The 14,757-nt window shown below is 41.6% G+C and overlaps 1 pseudogene; it reads right to left on the bottom strand.

Moving 5' to 3' along the window:
- Positions 1–285: 285 nt before the first annotated feature.
- Positions 286–1,577, bottom strand: LOC122053607 (annotated as a pseudogene).
- Between the last annotated feature and the right edge of the window lie 13,180 nt (positions 1,578–14,757).

Raw genomic sequence — 14,757 nt, forward strand, 5'->3', positions numbered from 1 at the left:
CGCTACCGTAGCATACCGATCAATCTATAAGATTGTAGCAAAATTGTTGTTACAATTGAATGGATGCGTACTAGCTAAATTTGATAAGAAATATATTAGAATAAAAATAATTTTAATAAAACACCATTTCATTATATTTTTGTTAATTTGTTAATCGTAATTAGAAACGATGCGCTTTAGCAAATATATTTATTTACTATATAGCAAAGCTAATCCATTAATGGACACTACTACAGTCGACTTACTGCAGCCGTTATCGAAGACAACGACAACATAGGCACTTAATTTACGCAGACAGGCACCAGCAACGATAATAGGAAGAGACATAGCAGTCGTTTAGATTATTAGTCACAGCATTTGTTGGCGAGGGGTCCACAGGACATGGTCGCTGGGCAGAATGGCACACCGGCTCTGCGCTTCCCGGCTTCACCTGCAGCACCTGGAGCATCACGTGCTGCGGATTCCACGACGTCGTGTCCAGGTGACAAACTGCGATCGCCTCCACTCGGCTCCCGTCGCTCCCCTTCAGGCTCACCGCGTACTCCCTCATCATCCTCTTCCCCACCGCGTGGCAGTGGAACACAACGTACGCGTACGGCTCGGCGTGGCAGAACACGGCCAGCCCCTCCCCGCCCAACCTTTCGAACCCCTCCACCGCGTATCGCTGCATCGCCGCTGCCGCCGTGGCATTCACGACTGTCGACACCACGCTGACATAGTCGGTGGCCAGAGCCGAGACGGCGAAGTCGACCATGGACTCGAGGAGGTGGCGCAGTGCTTCGTCTCCCTTGCATTCGCCGTGCGCTCGCACCGTTCCAGGGTCGCGCTCATCTCCCGGGCTTCCTTCGAGTTAGGGTCGACGGAGAGAAGCGCGAGGACGTCGGGGAGCTTGTTGGAGGAGAAGGGGAGGGCGTCGGCCACGCGGCGAGGGAGGAGGTCGGCGTGTTTAGGGATGGATCGCTTGAATTGCAAGTCGAAGGTGGCTCCTGGAAACAGGTCCTTCTCGAGGAAGAACAGAGACCGGGAGGACTTGTCGCGGAGTTGCGCTATGTTGGCGGCGTTGTAGTAAATGGAGGTGGCTCCGGGAACCACCACTTCCTCTTCGGACTCCGGCGATGTCCATAAGCCCGGGCTCGTCTCTGCAATTCAATTGATATATATATTGGGATTCCAAATTAACAAGATCATACCGTAATAAAAATATAAATGGATAAAAATCAATGAACCAGGGGGGTGAAGGAGGTCACGGATGCAGCTAGGGATGGGAGTGTTGGGGAGAGCAGTTTTCCAGTAGAGCTCCGGCGACGAAGCAAGTGCAACCGATGGATGGGCTATGAGTCCGGCGAGGAGCTGCAACCATTTCGATCCAATCAAAATTCATGTGCGCATAATTAATCGAAGAAACAAATAAACGTCATACAAGACAAATCTATTGAATCAGATTACTGACTGATTCGGCCAAACAAGTTCCGTTGATTAATAATACTACGAGTGGTATGAATTTGCTCACCCCGAGGAAGAACAGGATGTGCTGGTTCGCCATGAACAATATAATGCAGAGTAGAAATTGAGAATTGGTAGATGGTTCATGGATACGCACTTTGGCTCACTTATATAGAGAAGAAGTGGGGAAGCTGAAGTATTTTCTTAATTCGCACGCATTTCGCGTTGTATTAATATTTTTTCTTATAAATGAAAATATTTCTGTCCATCAATATTGTACAGTACAAAGCCTTGAATTATATATTTCAAAATGGATAAATCGGATAACGGGAAAAGAAATTTAGGAGGCAAAATAATGTTTCTCAAAGACTAACGGTGAGTTTAATTTGGAGGGAATTTATTCCTGTCAATTCTCATGAAATGGATGATTTAATTCTCCAAGGTTTGTATTTCAACATACATGACGATAAAAATTTATTTATTTTTCTATGAAATATACCAATGGATATTTTTTCGTCGTATTTATTCGACATTACTAATGAAAATTAACTTTTGTTGGGAAATACAAAATCTTTTTTAGTTTTTCGACAGAATTATAATTCTATCAGTAATTACCGACGGAATTGTATATTTCATCGATGATTACTGATGGAATCCTAATTCTAACAGTAAATACCGACATAATTCTAATTCTGTCAAAAAATCCAAAATTATTAGGGAACACGTGCCCTTCTTTTCTCTCGCGCACGCTTTCTTCTCTTCGATGGCGACATTCCTCTCTGGTGGCATTTTCTTCAAGTAACCTTCTTCCATCGAGTTTTTCCTTTTTTTCGTTGTCAGTGTACACACCACCAAGTGCGGCGGCGTTTCCGGCCGCCAGCATTCAGTTACCAACGTTTCCAGCTGCCAGCACGTGGCTGGCGGCGATTCCGATAGCCAGCAACTGGCTAGCGACATTTCCAGCCTCCATCACGCAGCTGGTGGCATTTCCGGCCGCTAGCACGCGGCTGGCGGAGTTTTCGGCCATAAGCCACTTGCGGGTGGCTGTACAGGCAACTAGTTGCGTGCTGGCAGCTGTGCAGGCCACTAGAACACGGCTGGTACCATGTCTGGTCGCTAGACGTGTGCTAATTAGCTTTTTTTGAGTCACAGAATACTCAAGACCCATCAAACCATGGTAATTAGTTTTTTTTAGGTTTGTTCAACTACAATTTAATTTTTTATATATCATACAAGTTAAATGTAAAATATATTTGATTGTTTTATTCTAATCTACTTATTTCTAAATATTATATTGTTATATGTTGCAATCATCAGGGTTTACATATTCATCACGATCATCATCATAGAATCGAACTAGTACTCTTGTTTCTAGGCGACCTCTCACTGCATTTTGGTTACTGAAAAAGCTCAGATCATCTCAAACGTTTCACATTGTAGAAAAAAAGAGCATGGAAAATAGTTATCGTGAATAAAAACTGATAAAATACCCTTTTAAGGCAGAGTTAGATTACTAGGAAATATCTATCAAGTTTCTGTTGATATGAGTACTCCTTTGAGACATTGTGTAGATAGTACAGGACACTTTGGGTGGAACGAATCTTGTGTTTGGCAGGTAAGTGTCTATTGTCGAGTGGCATATAAGTGTCTAATCTTGTCTGAAATCTGAGTCAGACGAAGGTCGACTGAGATGTCGTTGGTGTTGACGGAGAGGTGACTTGGACACCCCTAGCGTATATGCCCAAAAAAACTACTCCTCACGTGGGACTGACAGACGATAGTACTTAGGCTCTGCACATACTCAAACAAGCATCCGAAATGTTAGAAACCAGAAACCAGGGAAACAGACCCCGATGCAGGCCCTTCGACGCTCAAGTTAGGTACTTTTTCCTCGGAAGAATAGTGTATGAAGGAAAAAGAACTGTAGAAGACAAGTGCGAATGTGCGCGCATACCTGCTCAAGAGAGAGGACCTCCCTTTTTATACGACAATGCATACATCTAGACACTGACCGGTGTCAGAGAATGTCGGGTGTCAAGGCCTGTTGGGTGAGGAAAGACACGTGGTGCCCTTTTATTAATTGAAAGAAAGTTCCATTCGTAGATGATAATAGACCATTAGAATATTCCTGACGTATGACAGTTATTCTCTGACAAAAGGTTGTGATTTCTTGACATTGTTGTCACCTAGTGTTTTCTATTTTGATCAGGTTTAGCTACAAGCAACTCGAGGTTGTTGGTCCCTTTGAAGGCCGACAAGAGGGGAGGGGTGAATTGCCCTGAAAAATAAAACAATCCCTTTCTCGGATTTTCAACTAAAACACTTGCATAAACAGAGTAAACAAAATAGAACAAAGAAAACGAGGCTCACAATTTACTTGGTTATAACCAGGGAGATTGTTAATCCAAGGCAGATAAAAAGCGTACTAAAAAAATCTCCTCTGGGCAGAGAAGCCTCTTACAACGTTGACGCACAAGAAATAGAAGCTTAACTCTAAAATGGAGCGTACAAGTGCTAGAATTGAATTACTTGTGATTGATGAAAAGCTACTGAACCAAGACTATACTTATAGCCTTAGTCAGGGCGCCCCGAAGGAGTTTCAGGCGCCTTGGGAGGGATACAACTTTATCCCCAACACAACGGATATCGCTTGACGCGATATGGTAAAAAAGACGACTCTAGGTGCCCTGACCACTAAGTCAACCCAGTTGACTTTCTGGTCCTTGCGTTCTGTTCCGGTGCTGCTCGCCTCGGTCCGGGTCTTCCGCTCCAGCTCCGCTAGCTTGGGTGATCTCGGCCATCCGGAATAGGGCTTACCCAAACCCAACTTCCGGCCTTCTCCTCGAGCAGCCTTCCTTCCCGGTTTCTCATCCTTCGAACGTCGCGTACATTTTTCTCATCCACCGTTGTACTCTTCCGCGGTCACCTCGTCCCTCGGACGCACCGAGCCCGTCGGCTCTCTCCCCGTGTCGTCCTTCTCGCTAGCCGCGTCTTTCGCTCGACTTCTTGTGTTCCTAAGCACCTTCACACTTAGACACAAGGGTTAAACAACACAGGACCTAACTTAACTTGTTTGATCACATCAAAACACCATGTGATTCCAACAATCTGCCCCTTTTTTATGTGAACAACCCAAGTTAATCTAGGGTAAAACAAACATAATGTAAATGTTGGATCGTAAGCGTTCGATAGAGGGGGGGTGAATATCGATTAAAACTTTCGTTCGAAAAGAGTTAAGCGCACAGCGAAATAGAGTAAAGACAAAGTAAGAAAGCAAGGCAAGGCTAACACAGTTTGGTTTTACTTGGTTCAGAGCCTGTGTCGACTCCTACTCCAAGGCCCGCACTCGTCGAGTGCTTTCGTTGGGCAATCCACTAGCAGTTCGAATATTTGATTACAGAAAGTTAAGTACAGAAGTGCTAATGAAGATAAAACAAAGCTTATACCGACAAAGGAGGAAATTAAAAGAACAGGAGTGAGTTGTCGGAGCTTCGTTAGCGTCACAGGAGCGCAGAGCGGCAGGGCAAGCAGTAGAAGATCTCTTTTTCAATTGTTGTTCGGAAGCTCCCCTCTGACCCTCCTTTTATATGAGGCTCGGGGTGCCTCGGATCCCTTCCTGGCGCCCTGGTGAGACGTGGCAGGTCCAACCAACGAGCTCCACGTGGCAACACGCAATCTGGATAAAAATCACCTCCCGGCCGCCCGGATCCCCTCCAGGCGCCCGGACCACCTTTCTCCAGAAACCAGCTTTCCTGCAAGACAAGGTTAGTCCGAGGTGAATAAATAGTGTATATCCTGCAAAACAGGGTGTTAGCACAGTTCATAAGTTTGACATAAAAAGTATGACTTAGATTCCGTCTTTCTGAGACCGGAATCTAGTCACGATCTGGACTTAGAGATCCGAAATGGATCTAAGCCGGATCGACGCCTAATGTTCCCTTCTCGGGAACGCGTCCTCACAGTCACTCCCTTCCAGTGACTTACCTTCACTTACCTGTCAGACGTCCGGTCAGCCCTTCGACCCGTATGGACTTCTCGCCAAGCGTCCGGTCAGCCCGTCGACCCGCTTGGACTTCTCGCCAGCTATCCAGTCAGCCCGTCGACCTAGCTGGACTTCTTGCCAGACATCCGGTCAGCCCGTCGACCTGTCTGGACTTCGTCTGCACACTCGGTCAGAGTGTTAGATCACAACAAACCTAACTTAATCCGATTTGTCATTCATCAAAACCCGAGTTAGACTGTTAGTGCTAACCGCACCAACAATCTCTCCCCTTTTGATGGAATGACAACCTGGTTAAGTTAGTAAAAATATGCGAGTAAAAAGGTTAAACATTTTGTTCTAGCATGAGGTTTAAGTTAGTTTTTAATTTTATTTTATTTTTCTAACTTAACTACCTATCCCTCCCCCTTTGGCATTCATCAAACAAGGATATAATTTAAACATTCAAAAATACAGAATACATAAAAAATGTAGGAAATGATGTCAAGTTAACTTGGGGGAGTTTTAAATTTCACCACATAGTAATTTAACTTTTGTAACATAACTAAGTTTTGAAAAATAACTAATTTAGCAACATAACTTAGTATATTTTGAGTAAATTTTTTTTAAGGGTAATTTTTGTAACATTAAATGAATTTGCAAACTCAAAGAGAAAGTTTTTAAAAGCTAATTTTCAAGTATAAGTCTAATTTTCAAACATAAGTATCCAAGTTTCAAGAAATTGAATTTTCAAAGTAAGTTTCAACTTGGAATTCTTTACAAACATGAGTTTTCAAAATCAAAATTTCAAAATTAAGTTTGAAAATCTACTTTTCAAAGCTAATTAAAATTTATTTTTCAAGTCTAAGTTTGCAAAATCCAGATTTTCAAAATGAAGTGAAGTTTAATTTTCAAATCAAACTTTAAAGCTAGATCCAATTATTGAAATTTTCAAAATAAGCTTGTAAAGTTAAAACACCTTTTTAAACATAAGTTTTATAAAGATAATTTTGCAAAAGTAAGATTTTCAAAACTAAGTTTATCAAATTAGATTTTACAAAGATAAGTCAGATTTGTTAAATAGATTTAAAATATTTTTAAGAAAGTATTTTTCAAAAACCAATTTTAGTAAAGGAAAAATAAATATGAGACTAATTAATCCTCCCCCTAAACCTGACATCTAAAATAGCTGTCTAACCAATTAGTTACTTACTGACTATCAGAAGATGACATCTTTCACTTGGTTAGTCAAGTTAAGTTCATTGTGATCAGTTAATGGTTGACTAAGCTGAATAACTTAACTTGATTAATGTAGGTTTTATATTTAACGTTCAGACTTATTTTGATGCACTGAAATAAGCATCTTAAGTCCAGGCAATTGGCCTATACATCTCACCCCTTTCTAAGTTTGTCAATCACAATCAAAGTAAGCCTAGGGTGTTGGTGAGATGCTCAAATACTAGTCCTGGGGGAACATGATTTCTAAGGGGATTTTCTAGTCTAAGGCTAAAGTTGTTTTGAAATTCTAAAAGTAGGAAGGTTTTAAAAAATAAAACAAGTTTAACCTAGAAAAACAATTTTGAATTTTGAAAATCCTAGTCTATTAAATTAGAGTATAACCAATCAGATCTGAAAATAAAGATCAATAGAATAATATGTACTACAAAAAGCTATAATTGTGTCATAACAATGCTACGTAATAATCACGACTACTGAGATGATGACGGAGGTGGTCCGGAACCCATCGACCAAAGCAGTGCCAATATCTCAGTGTGACGAGCCCAGTCATCCTCTCGTAGGTCTCGTCGTAGGTCGGAGATCTCCTGCCACACATCTCGCCATAAATCAGAGACCTCCTGTCGCACCTCTCGTCGGAGATCGGAGACCTCTCGTCGTATGTCTCGGTGGAACTCGGAGGACTTCTACTGGAGGCTCGACATGGCTCTCTCTAGCCCGGATACTCGATCGGCTAGAGTGCGAGGAGTGGGACGTGGGGCTCAAGCTGGTGTTGGGGCAGGAGCGGCCTCGTCAGGAAAGAGTGCGAGATAGAACTCATCGGCCTCCTCCTGCTGTGCGTCTGGGTCAGGCTGGTGTTGTGCCTCCCTCTGCCAGGTCATGATACCCTCATCATCTATATGAATACTAGCTAGGGAAAAGTTCCTAGCTCCTATAATGTCAAACTCGGTCATATAGCGGATGTCACCTCTGGTGACATCAATGCCCAAAGAGGACATATATGCTGTCAGAATGTGACAGTAAGGCATATGAAATCATCCACTCGTCACATATCTGACCGAGTAAATGATGGTGGAAAAGATATGCAGGCTAATGTCAATATCTAGCCTATGACACAGAGCATAGAGGAGAAAGGAATGGAATGGGCGCATCATCGCGATGTCGCGAGTTCTCAGTGGTAGAATGCAAAAGACTAAGACCCTATAAAGGGTGTAGTCCTGGACTCGAAGGGTAACTGACCTAAACTGGATCACTGTGGGTACTCGCTCGCCCCCCAAAAAATACGAATAAATCGTATCAAGAGTGATATGCGAGTAGGGATCTCCAAAGGGTAGCTCCCTGGGAGGATAGCATTGAAAGGGACAGGTAGACTCTCGTAACTCCAAAAACTCTCGGATGGCAGTGGGGGACAACGTGATATCAGTCCTAGTTGCCCTAGTAGTATAGGTAAAGTCGTCTACTTTTACTAGGTTGTTATAAAATTCTGCACACAAACTTATGTTTACTGAGCTAGTACATTCAACAAGGTTCTGAAGGTTGTAGTGGTTGATGGCCTCCATAGCTGGAATGCAAGAGCGTAAAAAGAATGCTTTATCTATACATTTGGTCCTAATGGCCATGTAGATGGTTGACTCAAACTTAATCCTAAGCTCATCAGTGGGAATCCTAGGATCAACACTGGGAGTAGAGGGTCCAGCACCAGATTTAGAACGTTTCCTAAATTATATAATAAAATAATACTAATTAAAGAAAATAAACAGGCAATAATAAACTTTAAATAGAAGACAAGAATTTTACCGAGGAGTCATTGCTAAAATAATTTTAGAACTGGCGACCTCGGTTGATTCGCGGCCGCGTATTAACCGTAGAACGAGAGAAAATTTTAATTTTGAATGCTTTCGCAGTAAAGCTTGGAGAAAGCTTGAACGAAAGCTTGGAGGTGCAAAGGAAGGGGGCGCCCTGCCCCCCCTATATATAGGGGAGTCCGGGGGCCCGAACCTGTTTCGGGCGCCCGGGGTCAAGTTGGGCGGGGCGCCCGGATACCCTCCAGGCGTCCCGGGTCTGTATACCAGGGGCACCCGCCCCTGATTTTTGACTCCGATATTGCTTTTTTTAAAAAAAAAAATTTAAGTTTAAATTTTTAAGTTTAAAAAAAATTAAGTTTTAATTTTAAAATAAGTTTAAAAAGTTGAAGTTTTATTTAAAATAAATTTTTAAGTTTAAGTTTTAATTTTAAAATTAATTTTTAAGTTAAAAAAAATTTAAATTTAAATTTTAAAATAAGTTTAAAAAAAATTTAAGTTTTAATTTAACATAAATTTTTAAGTTTTAATTTAAAATAAATTTTTAAGTTTAAGTTTTAATTTTAAAATTAATTTTTAAGTTTAAAAATATTTAAGTTTTAATTTTAAAATAAGTTTTAAAATAAAAATTTAAGTTTTAATTTAACATAAATTTTTAAGTTTAAAAAAATTTAGGTTTTAATAAGTTTTAATTTTAAAATAAAAATTTAAGTTTTAATTTTAAAATAAAATTTTTAAGTTTTAAAAAAAATTAAGTTTTTAAAAATTAATTTTTAAGTTTAAAAAATTTAAGTTTTAAAATAAATTTTTAAGATTAAAAAAATAAATTTTTAAGTTTAAAAATTTAAGTTTTAATTTTAAAATAAGTTTTAATTTTAAAATAAAAATTTAAGTTTTAATTTTAAAATAATTTTAAGTTTAAAAAATTTAAGTTTTAATTAAAATAAATTTTTAAGTTAAAAAAATTTAAGTTAATTTTAATTTTATTTAATTTAATTTTAATTTGGTTTTAATTTGATTTGATTTTAATTTAATTTTAATTTTATTTTATTTAATTTAATTTTAATTTAATTTGATTTTAATTTAATGTCCTTAGTCATCTCACCCGATCTATGTTTTCAATCAGGGAATCCTATAATTTTGTGAGATGAATTAGATTCAATTTTGGAGTTTGTTTTTAACTTGTGTTAGATTCAGGTTTAGCTTTGGGTTCAACAAATAGGCGTTCTCTGGATAAACTTCTGGGCTATGGTGAGTCACTCGGACATCATTAAAGTAACCATGCCTTCGAGGTTTTCCAAATAGTCCTATCCACTGGACTTAGTACAAAACCTTGGTCTAACTGGTTAGGATTCATAAAGGGTAGCTTCGATTAGTTCCACTTAGCCAAATGCATCAAGTCGAAGCCATATCTTCCTAGACATGCATAGACTAAGCTTCCCTAACGTACTATCATCCAATATTTCACCAGTACCATTTTTCAAGTTAAACTTGAACCCTTTTTAACTAATCCTAATTACCCTGCCGGGTAGGTTGGTTAGGGTTACCCTGCCCGGGTAGGTTAGTTTTGGAGGTGCCAGCTATTCTGGAACCTCCCCCTGAATTAATTACCATTTAATTTAACTTTTTTCTCAGTTTATGTCTATTTCTTTTATAATTAAATTTCACTTGATGACAGTTTACATTTTGTTGAGTTTTAATATGTTTAGATTTTAACCCTTTTGGTTTAGGTTTGTATTCTGGTTTATTTAATTTATTTGACTTTATATAATATATTTTATCTTTAGGGATGTAGTATTGATTAAGTCCTACTTGCGTGTTTCGGAACTCAAGCTTGTTTTGTTGGTTTGTGTTGGGTTATTAATGATTTAAAAGTTTTAGTTGAACTTAATTTGTAACCAAGTCCAGTTTTGTTGTAACTTGCTTTTTGATTATTTAAAATTAAATCTAAGTTCTTTGACCTCGTTGTGAATTTTTCTAACATTTCTTTTAAATTATTAATTTCTATTTTTAGTGATAGATTCTCCTCCTCAAGTGTTAGATCTTGAGTTGGACTTGAGTTTTTGATTTGTTCCTTGAGGTCTTGATTTTCCTCGAGGAGTGACTTATTTTCATTTTATATTTTTACTAATTTATTATTTAAGTAGGAAATAATATTAAAAAATTTCCTGTTTAGATTTCGGTATACCTCTTCGGAACCTTCGAAAACGAGTACGGACTCGTGGCTTAATTCGGGTTCAGACTCGTCTTCCGATTCATCCTCTGATTCTTCTTCGCGGGCCATCAGCGCGAGGTAACTCTGGTTCTTTTGTTCTTCGGCTTCCGATTCATCCGAGGAAGTGTCGTCCCACGTCGCTTTGAACGCCTTCTTTTTTATCATCTTCGGTTTGTCGTTCTTCAGTTTCGGGCACTCATTTTTATAGTGGCCCTTTTTGTTGCATCCGAAGCACGTCACGCTCCTTGATTCGGGGGAGTCGATTTTCTGAAGGTCTTTATTGCTAAAGCTCCTCTTTCTCCTGGTGAACATTTTCCTTACCAAGTTCACCAGGTACTCTTCATCTTCAGAGTCCTGGTTAGAATCTCCTTCAGGTTCAGGCTTGTTCTTCTTTTCTTTGGAGGAACCTGCAAACAAAGCAACTCCTTTCTCGGCCCCGACGTTAGTTTGTTCGTGTAGTTCTAATTCACAAAACAACTCGTCTAATTTAAGTTTAGATAAATTTTTAGAGATTTTGTAGGCATCTATGATAGATGCCCACAAACTATTACGTGGAAATGCGTTTAATGCATACCTTATTAAGTCTCGTTTCTCCATTTGGTGGCCAATGGCGTGGAGCCCATTGAGGATGTCCTTGATCCTCGCGTGAAGCTGACTTGCAGTTTCCCCTTCCGACATTTTTATATTAAATATTTTATTTAATAATAAGTGTCGTTTTGTTACCTTAGCGTCGCTCGTTCCTTCGTGCAACTCGATCAGTTTGTCTCACAACTCTTTGGCGTTCTTATGTGGCCCGACTCGGTTTAGTTCTTCTCTAGTCAGCCCGCACTGTAGAGTGTTGATTGCCTTGTTCTCTGTTGATGCCTTCTTTTTTAGGTCTGATGTCCAATCTTCTAGATCCAGTAGATTCCCGGAACTGTCTACTGGTATTTTGTAGGGTCTGGTGACGCTCATCCACTGGTCGAAGTCTATCTTGAGATACACTTCCATTCACTTCTTCCAGTACGGGAAGTCATCCCCGTTGAAGAGGGGAGGACACACTGTGCTGAATCCTTCAAGTTGAGACATTTTCATCTTGCACACAAGTAAACAACTAGACAATAAAAAGTCCCAAGACTTGGTCTTGGATTAGCAGCGTGGGAAGAAAAAGATGATAGAAAGATCTAAATGAGTGTTGCACTAAATTAGATAACGAAGAAAAGATCTTTCCAAAAAGGTAAGATTACCGGTTTGGAATTATGCGGAAAAAAAATTAAAAACCAAAAAAAAAAAACTTAACAGAAAGTTCACCCTGTTAGGATCTCTCGTACTCGGCTAGAGAGGGGGGTGTGAATAGCCGACCCCCAAATCGTCGCGTTTCTACAAACTAGGTTAGCGCAGCGGAAAATAACACGTAGAAACAAAGGAAAAGAAGACAAACCTCAAACAAACCGATGTAACGAGGTTCGGAGATTAGGGCTCCTACTCCTCGGCGTGTCCGTAAGGTGGACGAGTCCAGTCAATCCGTCGATGGATGAGTCCCCGGAAAATCGGCTAAAAATAACTCCTTATGGGTGGAGAAACCTCGCCACAATACTCTTGCAACAGCAAGATGAATGTACAAGAAATACAAGAACGCAGAAGACAATACAAGTGTAAAAGCAATCTTGCCTTCTCGTCGACTGGAAGAAGCAACAGCTCCAAGCACCTACAACAGCAGATGATCCAGCCGGAAGCTCACGCGAAGCTTGCGAAGAAGAGCTCAACAAAGCTCAAGCACCAGAACAGCAGCTCTGTAGCAGAAGAGAAGAAGAAGAACCTCTTTCACAGAAGATGCCCTCGTCTCCTTTATACCTGCGAAGAAGAAACAGCGAAGAAACTAGCCGTTGCGTTGCAACGGCTAGAACCCTGATCGGTCTGTGGACCGATCAGGCCCTGATCGGTCCCGAACATCGATCGGTCGTAACCATCTGCGTACTACGATCGATGCGTGGACCGATCGAATACCATTGGATCGGTCCACGCACCGATCCCAACTCTTAGCTTTGAAGCTCTTCCTTCCGCGACATCGTCTCGATCGGCCGCCACGGCCGTCGAGCTCCTGATCGTCCGGAACCGTCGGCGCTCTTCTCGCCGATCACCGGTCGGCGGATCGTCGATACCGATCGATAGTACATCGATTCTTGATCGGTCACGCATCGATCGAGATAACTAGTGACTTGGTTTTGCCCAAACCAAGTCCCAAGCCTTCAAACCAACATTCGGTCAACTTCGACCTGTTGGTACTTCATTCCTAGCATCGGTCATCCCTTGACTGCTAGAATTCCCGCCAAGTGTCCGGTCAATCCCTTTGACCTACTTGGACTTTCCTCAACGCCGGATGTCCGATCATCCCGATCCATCTGGATTTTCCCTTCCCAGCTTCACTCACCGGACTTTCACCGCCTCACTCAGGATTTCCACCGCCTAACATCCAGTTAGGACTTTCTCCTCCTCTACACTCAGGACTTTCCAACCGCCTAACATCCAGTTAGGACTTTCCCTTGGCTTCACTCACCAAGACTTTCCACTAACATCCAGTTAGGACTTTCCCTTGCTTCACCTCAGGACTTTCCAACTGCCTAACATCCCAGTTAGGACTTTCCCACTGCCTGGCTTCACTCACCAGGACTTTCCACACTGCCTAACATCCCAGTTAGGACTTTCACACTGCCTGGCTTAACTCACCAGGACTTTTTCCCGTGCCAAACTCCCTGTTTGGACTTTCCCAGTGCCAAGTCTCCATACTTGGACTTTTCGCTTGCCAAGCTCCCTGCTTGGACTTTTCCCGAATCAGGTCAACCTTGACCTAAGGTTGCACCTACAATCTCCCAAACACCTATTCTTGTCAAACATCAAGAATACAACTCTCTTCTCGTCAAACATCGTCAAACATCAAAACATAACTCGAGTCAAGTCAACTCGAGTCTGGTCAACCAAGTCAACTTTGACCTAAGGTTGCACCAACACACCCCTTGTCTGATTGGTGGTTGCACCAAATCAGAGCAGTACCTGCTCTGATACTACTTGTTAGATCGTAAGCGTTCGATAGAGGGGGGTGTGAATATCGATTAAAACTTTCATTCGAAAAGAGTTAAGCGCACAGCGGAAATAGAGTAAAGACAAAGTAAGAAAGCAAGGCAAGGCTAACACAGTTTGATTTTATTTGGTTCGGAGACTCCTACTTCAAGGCCCGCACTCGTCGAGTGCTTTCGTTGGGCAATCCACTAGCAGTTCGAATATTTGATTACAGAAAGTTAAGTACAGAAGTGCTAACGAAGATAAAACAAAGCTTATACCGACAAAGGAGGAAATTAAAAGAACAGGAGCGAGTTGTCGGAGCTTCGTTAGCGTCGCAGGAGCGCAGAGCAGCAGGGCAAGCAGTAGAAGATCTCTTTTTCAATTGTTGTTTGGAAGCTCCCCTCTGACCCTCCTTTTATATGAGGCTCAAGGTGCCCCGGATCCCTTCCGGGCGCCCTGGTGAGACGTGGCAGGTCCAACCAACAAGCTCCACGTGGCGATGCGCGATCTGGATAAAATCACCTCCCGGGCGCCCGGATCCCTTCCGAGCGCCCGGACCACCTTTCTCCAGAAACCAGCTTTCCTGCAAGACAAGGTTAGTCCGAGGTGAATAAATAGTGTATATCCTGCAAAACAGAGTGTTAGCACAGTTCATAAGTTTGACATAAAAAGTATGACTTAGATTCCGTCTTTCCGAGATCAGAATCTAGTCACGATCTCGACTTAGAGATCCGAAATGGATCTAAGCCGGATCGACGCCTAATGTTCCCTTCCCGGGAACGCGTCCTCACAGTCACTCCCTTCCAGTGACTTACCTTCACTTACCTGCCAGACGTCCAGTCAGCCCTTCGACCCGTCTGGACTTCTCGCCAAGCGTCCGGTCAGCCCGTCGACCCGCTTGGACTTCTCGCCAGCTATTCGGTCAGCCCGTCGACCTAGCTGGACTTCTTTCCAGACATCCGGTCAACCCGTTGACATGTCTGGACTTCGTCTGCACACTCGGTCAGAGTGTTAGATCACAACAAACCTAACTTAATCCGATT

The sequence above is a fragment of the Zingiber officinale genome, chromosome 3A (assembly GCF_018446385.1).
Source record: "Zingiber officinale cultivar Zhangliang chromosome 3A, Zo_v1.1, whole genome shotgun sequence".
NCBI lineage: Eukaryota > Viridiplantae > Streptophyta > Magnoliopsida > Zingiberales > Zingiberaceae > Zingiber > Zingiber officinale.